The sequence below is a fragment of the Triticum dicoccoides genome, chromosome 4B, assembly GCF_002162155.2.
Source record: "Triticum dicoccoides isolate Atlit2015 ecotype Zavitan chromosome 4B, WEW_v2.0, whole genome shotgun sequence".
Lineage (NCBI taxonomy): Eukaryota > Viridiplantae > Streptophyta > Magnoliopsida > Poales > Poaceae > Triticum > Triticum dicoccoides.
The window spans coordinates 496662328-496673982 of record NC_041387.1 but is presented as its reverse complement, the minus strand read 5'-3'; the positions used below and the strand labels follow the sequence as shown (position 1 = coordinate 496673982).

Here is an 11655-nt window from a genome sequence, read left to right as displayed (position 1 = left end):
CAATCTTTTATAATATCTTATAACATCCAATATACTCACATATTAGATGAATTAACAGCTTATATTATGGGCCGGAAGGAGTTTATTTCATTCTTACAAATTATCAGCTGATTACTATTGTTGTATCCATGGGTTAGAGTTAGTTTGAGCTAGTTCGTGCTCAAATAGCCCTAAAGTATATCCAAACATGAGGTCTAGTTTGAGCTAGTTGCATCTAACACACCTACAAAAACCATCCAACCCAAGAGGTGCTAATTGGATCTAGTTCTCCTAGTGCATTTATTGTCAATCTAACCCTGTCATCCAAACACCTCTTAGGATGTACTCCCTCCATTCCTTTATGTAAGGTGTATTATTTTCGGCATGGTGACCAAGGCAGATAATTATGGACATGTTAGGATGAACTTACCCTTGGCAAATTTGTTGGTTAGTGGCAACTAATCAGTTAGTCTAGGAAAGTAAGAGGTACATGCAATTGAAAGAGAGATAATTTCCTTCTTTTGGTACAAGAAGAGATACAAACAATCAGCAGAAAGATAGTTTCCTTTTTGTAGAGGGCTAAAAAGGGAATTGTGAGGAATTACAACAAATGCACCTTACATTCTGGAATTATATCAAAAAGCAAATGCACCTTATATAAAGGAACGAAGGGAGTAGTTAGTTCAGGGTTAGTCATGAGCTAGTAACTAACTCTAACCTCTAGCTAAGTTGAGTATCCAAACAGGGTTGTGTTGTTGTTTTTGTTGTTATTTTTGTTGTTGTTGTTGTTGTTGTTGTTGCTCTCCACTAGTAGAAAAAGGGTCAAATGTGAGACACATTAGTCCCGGTTTGTAACAGAACTGGCACTAATGTGTCCATTAGTGCCGGTTCCAACGGCTAGCCGGGAGGAGCTCTTTAGTACCGGTTCGTGGCAAACCTTTAGCACCAGTTCGTGCCACGAACCGGTACTAATGAGAGTGGTGGCAGGATGTTGTCAGAGTGGGGCCCTTCCAGCACCTTTAGTACCGGTTCGTGGCACGAACCGGTACTAAAGGTCGTCCTATATAAATCCTTCGTCCACCCGCACTCTGTTCTTCCCCCTTTCCCCTCTCCCTCTCTTTTGTTCTTCCCTTCTTCCTCTCGAGTTCATCACAAAATTTGCCCCAAATTTGTCAAGATTTGCAGGCCCTCATCCATTCAAATGATCACCAAGGTTAGCAACTTTGTCCTTTCATCTCTCATTGCTAGATTAGCTCTTGCATTGGTTTATATAGTGATTAATTGTGGGTTTTAGTAATTTGGGAGGAATTATATGTGGTACTATTTGATTTATATGCAATTTGAGGTCAAAATAACACTTAGTTTGCATATGTAGGTGTGGTTTACTTAGTGCCTTCTAAATCTCTGTCGTAACCACCGTCGATCGCCCGCACCGTCCCGTCGCCGGCACCACCTTGTGGTGAGCCTCTTGTTCATGAAATTTTATATAAAAAAATGATGTTTGTGTGATTTGGATATATAGTTACTCGTATAATAATTATCTTACCCGTATGTTGTTTGTTATACATAGTGCCATGGTTTTGATATCCGTCCCCGTCGGCCCTCGTCCTTGTTATGATTTGGATGTGGTATATTCTCTTTTAAAGTATTTGTTGCATTTCGTGTTTATGACAAATAATTATGCCCATCAAGTTGACATAGATATTTTTATCTAGGAGGTATGTGAACCAGAAATTCCAACCGACCCTATTGTCGAGAGGTTAAATTTAGTTGAAAGAGAAAACGAGTACTTGAAAGAAAAATTGAAAAGAATTGAGGGGGAGAAGATGGAATTGGAGTTGCATGTTGCCGATGTCGTCGATGATCACAAGATCAAGATGGAGAAAATGTGCTTGAAGATCTTGATGTTACCTTAGTTCGGTGTTGTGTAATGAAGATGAGCCGGCAATGGATGGTATCATTATGCTGTTGGATCAATTGTTACCTTAGTTGCGATCTTGATCGCATTTGTTGTTGCATTTAAATGCTGTAGCTAGAGAGTTATTTGTTTGTTGCATTTAAGTGTTGTATGAACTTTATGTATGAACTTGTATTAATTTGGTCTATTCGGTGTTGTGTAATGAAGATGAGCCGACAATGGATGTACGATGACCGATGCTCTCCCCAGTTCGTTGAGGGCGTGCATACTTTTCTGCTTGCGGCTGAGGCAAACAAGCGGGCAGATGGTTTTATGCCTTGTCCATGTGTTGGCTGTAAGAATGATCGCAATTACTCTACGTCAAGAACCATTCACGTCCACCTGTTTGAGTCCGGTTTCATGCCCCACTATAATGTTTGGACCAAGCACGGAGAAAGAGGGATTATGATGGAAGACAATGAAGAAGAAGAGGACGACACAGCTATCCTGGCCATGGGTTCCCTGAATACGATGATACAACAATGGGGGAAGAAGCTGAGCCGGTAATGCGGGAAGAAGCTGAGCCGGCAATGCGGGAAGAAGCTGAAGAAGAGGCATCAGATGAGCCCGTTGATGATCTAGGTCGGGCCATTGCCGATGCAAAGAGAAAATGCACAAGTTATTTGGAGAAGAAGAAGTTGCAGCGCATGTTAGAGGATCACAAAAAATTGTTGTACCCGAATTGCATAGGTGACAAGAAAAAGCTGGGCACCACACCGGAATTGCTGCAATGGAAGGCAGAGAATGGTGTATCTTACAAGGGATTTGGAAAGTTGCTGGTAATGATAAAGGATATCCTTCCAAAGGACAACGAATTGCCCGAGAGTACGTACGAAGCAAAGAAGGTTGTCTGCCCTCTAGGGTTAGAGGTGCAGAAGATACATGCATGCCCTAATGATTGCATCCTCTACCGCGGTGAGTACGAGGATTTGAACGCTTGCCCGGTATGTGGTGCATTGCGCTATAAGATCAGCCGCGATGAGCATGGTGATGTCGAGGGCGAGCGCCCCAGGAAGAAGATTCCTGCCAAGGTGATGTGGTATTCTCCTGTAATACCACGGTTGAAACGTTTGTTCCAAAACAAAGAGCATGCCAAGGCGATGCGATGGCACAGAGAAGACCGTAAGAAAGACGGAAAGTTCAGAGTACCCACTGACGGGTCGCAGTGGAGAAAAATCGAAAGAAAGTACGGGAAGGAGTTTGGAGATGACGCAAGGAGCGTATGGTTTGGTCTAAGCGCATATGGCATTAATCCTTTTGGGGAGCAGAGCAGCAACCATAGCACCTGGCCTGTGACTCTATGTTTGTATAACCTTCCTCCTTGGTTGTGCATGAAGCGGAAGTTCATTATGATGCCAGTGCTCATCCAAGGCCCTAAACAACCCGGCAACGACATTGATGTGTACCTAAGGCCATTAGTTGAAGAACTCTTACAACTGTGGAATGGAACAGGTGTACATGCATGGGATGAGCACAAACAGGAAGAATTTGACCTAAAGGCATTGCTGTTCATGACCATCAATGATTGGCCTGCTCTCAGTAACCTTTCAGGACAGACAAACAAGGGATACCACGGATGCACGCACTGTTTGGATGATACCGACAGTATATATTTGAATAGTTGTAAGAAGAATGTGTACCTGGGACATCGTCGATTTCTTCCGAGCAGGCATCCCGTAAGAAAGAAAGGCAAGCATTTCAAAGGTGAGGCGGATCACCGGACGAAGCCTCGCCACCGTACTGGTGCTGATGTACATGATATGGTCAAGGATTTGAAGGTGATATTTGGAAAGGGTCCTGGCGGACAACCTGTTCCAAAGGACGCTGACGGACGCGCACCCATGTGGAAGAAGAAATCTATATTTTGGGACCTGCCATATTGGAAAGACCTAGAGGTCCACTCCGCAATCGACGTGATGCATGTGACGAAGAATCTTTGCGTGACCCTGCTTGGCTTCTTGGGCGTGTATGGGAAGACAAAAGATACACCTGAGGCACGGGAGGACCAGCAATGTATGCACGGAGAAGATGACATACATCAAGGTCATGCAAGCTACGCTCTTACCAAAGAAGAGAAGGAAATCTTCTTTGAATGCCTGCTCAGTATTAAGGTACCGTCTGGCTTCTCGTCGAATATAAAGGGAATAATAAACATGGCAGAGAAAAAGTTCTAGAACCTAAAGTCTCATGACTGCCACGTGATTATGACGCAACTGCTTTCGGTTGCATTGAGGGGGCTTCTACCGGAAAACGTTCGATTAGCCATTGTGAAGCTATGTGCATTTCTCAATGCAATCTCTCAGAAGGTAATCGATCCAGAAATCATACCAAGGTTACAGAATGATTTGGTGCAATGTCTTGTCAGTTTCGAGTTGGTGTTCCCACCATCCTTCTTCAACATCATGACGCGCGTCCTAGTTCACCTATGCGAAGAGATTAACGTTTTGGGTCCTGTATTTCTACATAATATGTTCCCCTTTGAGAGGTTCATGGGAGTCTTAAAGAAATATGTTCATAACCGTGCTAGGCCAGAAGGAAGCATCTCCAAGGGCCATCAAAATGAGGAGATCATTGAGTTTTGTATTGACTTTATTCCTGACCTTAAGCCGATTGGTGTTCCTGAATCGCGGCATAAGGGCAGACTGGATGGAAAAGGCACGCTAGGAATAATATGTATAGACGGACATTCTCTCACTGAAGCACACTACACAGTTCTACAGAATTCCGCCTTGGTGGCTCCGTATATGGATGAACACAAGAATTTGCTACGCTCCAAACACCCGGAGCGGTCTGATGACTGGACTACACGTGAACAAATCAGGAGTTTCACCAGCTGGTTGCAGACACGTACCATGCATGACACCTCTATTGAAGATGACCTGTACTTGCTGTCCCAGTTACCATCTTCGAATATAATGACTTTCAAAGGGTATGAGATAAATGGTAATACATTTTACACGATCGCCCAAGATAAGAAGAGCACCAACCAAAACAGTGGTGTCCGCTTTGATGCAGAAACCAAGACGGGAAAGGAAACATATTATGGTTATATACAGGACATATGGGAACTTGACTATCGACGTGGTTTAAAGGTCCCTTTATTTCGGTGCAAATGGGTCAATATGACACGAGGCGGGGTAACGGAAGACCCGCAATATGGAATGACAACAGTGGATCTCAACAATCTTGCGTATGCAGACGAACCATTCGTCCTAGCCAATGATGTGGCACATGTTTTCTATGTGAAGGACATGTCTACCAAGCCAAGAAAAAGAAAAGATAAGGAAGCGAATGCATCATACGATGAGCCAAAGCGGCACATAGTTCTTTCTGGGAAGAGAAACATCGTGGGAGTGGATGACAAGATAGACAAGTCAGAAGATTATGAAAAGTTTGATGAAATTGCTCCATTCACAGTGAATATTGACCCGAGCATCCCGTTAAATGATGAAGATTTTCCATGGTTACTGCGCAAAGGGACACACGCGAAGAAAAAGTTTCACACCCAAAGATCTGGGATGTGATCGGCTTCACTAGCTATCATCACTTTCTTCTATGTTTCGCACCGAGAGGGGAATCTCTGTAATAGTTAGGGTAGTTATGTGTTTTGGCATTTGAAACGCGAAGAAATTTTATGTGCAAGAATTCAAGGATTTCGTGAAATTCAAGGATTCAGAATTAGCTAAGGAACGGTCGAGAATAAACAAGAAGAATGCCGAAAAAAGGGTAAGTTCCATAAGCTGGGGCCAGGTGGCTATGCGGTGGCAATGCCTAAGTGGGATAAGTCTGAGAAAGAGATGGAGGATGCAGGTGACACTCCGGTTACTAAGAGCTGCCCCCCCAGGGTCAGGACTTAGTTCTATGCGCATGGGGGGGAGTTGGACCCGAAGACAGGCAATGTTTCGATGAGGGCAAGTCTGAAGGGAGCCGGCGATGCGATACTTGTTGCAATAGAAGAGGCACGATCGGGGGTGTTCCAGCCCAACAGAGAGAACGATGAGCTTACGCGTGCCCTGGGAAATCCTGAACACCCGGGAAGAACACGAGGCAAGGGCGCTATTCCGTGGTATGAGGGGTTTTCAGACTGGAACACCGACTACAGAACCCGTGCGAGAAAGAAGATTGCGGAGGAGAAGAAGAGGAAGATGGAGGAGGAGCAGAGGAAGCGGGACTATGAACGCCTTCAAGGCCTAGAAGCAAGTCAAGCGGAATTGGTAGTCAAATTTTAGCGGCAGCAGGAGCAGATCGACTCACTTACCCAGCAAAGGGGGTCTCAGCAGCTGCAGCAGCTAGCGAATGATCCAGCATTGGATAGCACCGCCCCATCCATGCCGAGAAGCAGCGTGGGTTCCGCCCCGGACGACGCAATGCTGGGTAGATACCCCATGGATGACATCACGGAGAATACTAGCTGCAAGCTACACGTCAAAATGAAGAACATATCCATGAAGGTGGCGGACGCCGTTGCTTTTACAAATCCCCCCGAGGCAACCTTCCATTGCAACCCGATTCTAGCGGGCTATGCTCGTGTCTTGGTTGATGAGGTGGTGGACCCATATTCAGATCTAGAGCTTGACTTTCCTGGAGGTGACGACGAGCGCTTTCTCGGAGATGCCAACCATCGTATCATCCTATGGAAAAAGGATTGCATCATCTTTCGAAGGCCACCGACACCGCGTCAGCCGACTCCTCATCGAAGTCCGCCACCGAGTCAGTAGTCTCCTGCTCCTGCAAGTCCACCAAGTCCGGCAAAGTTTCGGGCCACTCCTCCTCCAAGTCCGGCAAAGTGTTAGGCCACTCCTCCTCCTCCAAGTCCGCCACAGCGTCAGACGTCCACTCCTCCTCCAAGTCCGGCACAACCTCAGGCCACTCCTCCTCCAAGTCCGGCACAGCTTCAGGCGGCCACTCCTCCTCGTCCAACTCAGCCCCGTCAGTCGTCTCCGCCGCTTCAGCAATCGAAGAAGAGACACCCCGCAGCTATGGTGCGTAGCGGTACGAGTCGAGGTAGTACAGGAAGTACAGGCGGAGGCAAGCGATATAAATATGGTCCAAGCCTCACGCCTCTTCCGCAGAGGGCTTATGACAGGTCCGAGGAGGAAATCGCAGCCATATCGAAGTCCGAGGTGGAAGCCCATTTTGCACCGAAACCGCCAACGCCGCCAAGGGAGAAAGTGCCTGAGGAAACGATTGACCACTTCATTCGTATGGCTCAACCACCAGCTCCCAAGCCTGTTGACACAGACTATGAGCGCCACATCAGGAAGTTAAATCAAGCACGTCTACGTAAGGAGGCGAGCTCGTGATCGAGCAAACAAGAAGCAGCTGTCAAAAAATGCGGGAAAACCATTCCCCAGCTGGGAGAACAGGCGGCACAATCGATCCCCTCGCTTGTTGTGCCAACAACACATGACAGTACGCGCGCCCAATATTATTGTGGGCAAACAGTTTACGTTCCTGAGGTGGGCAATGTGGTAATAACGGAGGAGCATATAATGCAGGCTGAAGTTCTCAAAATCACTGTTGGACAACTCCTCGAGATCGAGCCCATGCATGTGCTTAGAGAGGATGAAATAAAACGGAAATATGTCCGGGGCCAACCTTTGGTCGAGTCAGACAAGGTCAAGAACCTCCCAACGAGAATCTATGAATTGCATCAATGGTACATGAACATTACCAAGATTTCCGATCGATTGTCCCTCATGGTGAATGTCAAGGAGGAGCATTACTACCATGAGAAAGCTATGTCCGTTGAGTATTCTGAACTGTTTCAGTTATACAATCAAGATGCACTCGACAAATCTATTATCAGTTGCTATTGTCTGTAAGTGATTTCTTTCTGTAATTTAAGTCTCAAGCTAGATATAGTGATCCTTTTGATCAATCATTACCTGTAATTATCCTCACTATATTCTTTTCTGTGGTATTATATGCAGGATGAAGATGTATGAAATGAGAAAAGGTGGACGCTATGGCATTGGGTTCATTGACCCAAACACCGTTAATGAATACACATGGAAAATAGATCCACGTCATCAAAAGGCCGTAGAGGACAGCATGCTAGAGTTCTTGAAGCGCCTCAAATACAATGAAGATATACTACTTCCTTACAACTTCCAGTGAGTCACACTGTCTTGTACTACAAATTCTCTGTTTTTGCCTACTAGCTAGCTACATGTTTTTGCTTACATATGCCCGCTTAATTAAGACATGCAAACGTGCGTGCATGCAGATTTCACTGGGTCTTGTGTATCATTAAAGTTGACGCCGGAACAGTTGAAATACTGGACTCACTACTCAAAGAAAAAACTGACTATAAGATCTTGTTTGGGATAGTCAACAGGTAATTTCAATCATTATTAACTATATATCTCGGCCTATTTAGTTCGTCATTTCATGATATGAACTATTTAATAATCCCTTTATTCATTTTCTTTGTCGGCAGGCAGGGCTTGGGCAAGGTTCATCAGCGTCACGGAAGGCGAATGGAAAGAAAAGCTTAAATGGGGAAGAGCCAAGGTAAGTAATTAAGTAGTACTAGCTAGCTAGCTAGCTGCCATCTCTTTAATTATCATGCTTGATTAATTATTATCTGATCAAATTCCATTCTCGTAAAGGCCCTGAAGCAGGCGCAGGGGACTGATCTATGTGCATTCTGCGTTTGCGAGAACATTCGCATGATGGCATCCGAAAGGAGCAGATCTCAAAGACATGAATGGGTACGCTTGTCAAAACACTATTCACAATTTTTACACCATTATCGATATCTAGTCACACAACTAATACACATGCATATTGATCTCCTTCTTAACAGTTCAGTGAGGTGCGGGCGAAGCTCCTAGAAACGGAGCGCGTAGAAGCACTTCAAGAGGAAATAGCGGGATTTTTGCTCGACCAGGTCATAAATCCGAAGGGAGAATACTATTACCCGCTACCGCCCACATGAAAATCACTTCCAATTGTCATCGTGCTCCGAAGGCACCAATTAGGCTAATGCCACTGGCTCCGAAGGCAACATGCATATGTAGGAGAAATTGTATATAGCTATACATGTGTGTATGTGTGAATTAATTAATATGATGGTTTGTGAGACATTGATGATATATATATGCATGATTGGTTCTACTAGAAATTCTATTTATATATATATATAACGTGTACAATGTGTAGTATTGTAAAATACCAGCAAATGAAAAAGAATTAAAATGGAAACACAAAATTAAATGAAAAAGAAATCATAAAACTAAAAACCCCCCAAACCTTATAGTACCGGTTGGTCTTACCAACCGGTACTAAAGGGCTCCGGGCACCCGGAGCTGGCTCGTGCCACGTGGTTGCCCTTTAGCACCAGTTCGTGCTGAACCGATACTAAATGGGGGGGGGGGCTTTAGTGCCCACACTTTAGTGCCGGTTATGGAACCGGCACTAAAGGGCCTTATGAACCGGTGCTATTGTCCGGTTCTACACTAGTGCTTCTACATATATCTAGACATCATCAGAACATTAAGGTAACACTCTTCCTTGTTGCTATGTAGCCTAGGATTGCATATTTAGACATTAAGTATAGTGCATGTTTTTTTTGACCTTGAAGACTACAGGGCTTGCACCCCACAACATTTTATTAAAAAAATAGGAGCAAAACAATACAATGCTTCCTCAGGATGAGGAAAAGAAAAAGAAAACTACAGCAACCTATAAAAAGATGTACAAAGGAAGGGGGATGGATACTATACCTAATATTTACAACAATACATACATGTTTCTACGTAGCCTTAGATATATTACATATTGCCCTAGTTAACCTAACGATAAATGGGTTATAGATATATTCAGTTAAAATTCTAATTCACCGATTAGTCCCTTATCACCCCCCCCCTATATGGTACCAGCTACCGATATCCTAAACAGTGAGTATATATAAGCCGTGGGACGAAACTAACCTCGACGGAAAACAGCAGTCGTTCCCGAAATTGTAATGTGTAGGTACATTGAGAGGCATGTTAAGCACAACCGGCTAAACATCAACCAAAATTATCCATGGCAGGCAAAATAATCTCCAAAAGATAGCTTCAGTGTGCAGGTTTAAGCATGCTAGTAAAGCAAAACAAGTGGAAAGGTGTGTTAACTGCAACAAGCCTAACATTTAACAACAAGCAAACATAGTCATTCAAACTGGTATTGTGCCAGTCTAAGTACACTGGTTATTGTTAAATGAAAATGGAAAGGTGTGTTAACTACAAGATGCAGCAACCAAATGTAGTCATTCATAGTGGTATTGTTGAAACTGGTATTGATGGAATTGAACTGCACAGTTCATACTTGCACTTATAGAACATCATGTTGTGAATAACTAGAATAAACAAGGCATACTACAAACAACCAAGGATAGCATTTGAAATTGGATATATGCTAACTACAAACAACCGAATAATCAAAAAACTTTAAAAGAGGCATATGCTAGCTACAACAGGCTTAACAGCAAGCAAATATATGCATTCCTATCGATATGTTTAAAACTGAATTAATGAAATGTACTGCACAGTAAATAATTGCACATATAGAGCATCACATTGTGAACAATTGAAATGAACAAGGCATACTGCAAACAACCAAATATAGCAATTAAAACTGGACATATTCTCACTACACTACAAAAGGGACTCGACAAAACAAATCATGGGTTTCCCCCTGTGAAGAGGCACGGAAAAACAAATCATGGGTTTCCTCACTTGTCATAGATGGGCTCATTCCGTTGGGAAGAGCACGAGCCCTGGATGCGCTCCATGTTGTCGCAGATGGGATCCTTCCCCTTGGAAGAGCACAACTGTAGGGTTCCCTTCGTGATGTCGTAGACCAGCTGTTTCCCCTTGGAAGAGCAGATGGGCTCTTTCCCCTTGGAAGAGCCGGACAGGGTGCCCTCCTCGTGGTCGCCGTGGATGAGGTCTGACAGGATCCCAAGCCACCATTGCAGAACGTGTCCTTCAGAAATGACAAAAGGGGCTCGATGGCAATGTAGGATGGCTAATTATTGATAGCGAGCCAGAGGAGATCAACAACGGGGCCATGGATGAGATCAACAACGGTTGAACCCGAGGGGTTGGGGGTGGGCCACTTAACTTGTGGCATAGCCTGCCTCAGGCCATCGTTGTCGATGACCTCGATGTCGTAGCCAGCGTCCATGACGTACCCGCATACTCTAGCACGTTGATTGAGTGCCTGTGGCCAGTAATGATTGTCAGCTTCCTTGGCGACATCGGGCAAAGAGACCGTGATACACCTCTTTTGGTCCAGTCGCTCCTCGAGCTCCATGGGAAGCATAGCCGGGCTTAGGCCTCAACGCTCTTGAGTGGGGGGATGGGGATGGAGATATGTGGGAAAGGGGCCTTTTGGCAGGTGTCATCTAAGAAGCTTAGGGCGGCCTGGGTATGGAGATCGGTGGGTAAGCTGCATGGGCGAATCGGCAGATGTTAACAATGGAGGCCTTGCGGTGGTGGCGGGGACCTTGCTAGGATTTCAGAGAGGAAGGGTGTGTGTGCGCGCGCCCGAGGAGGTTTCGGTGTGTGTGTGTGTGTGTGTGTGTGTGTGTGTGTGTGTGTGGAGGGGGTGTTTGAGGAAATGACGCGGGTACTGAAAATTTTACTACACGGGAGTCAAACATGGGAGTGAAATGCCGGGGCTATTGAAAATTTTGATGATGGTGCATCGCACACGGTCCGGAGATA

The 11655-nt window shown here is 44.9% G+C and overlaps 1 pseudogene; it reads left to right on the top strand.

Annotated features, from left to right (window-relative positions):
• Window positions 1-2104: 2104 nt before the first annotated feature.
• On the top strand, window positions 2105-5430 carry LOC119294417 (annotated as a pseudogene).
• Window positions 5431-11655: the final 6225 nt, after the last annotated feature.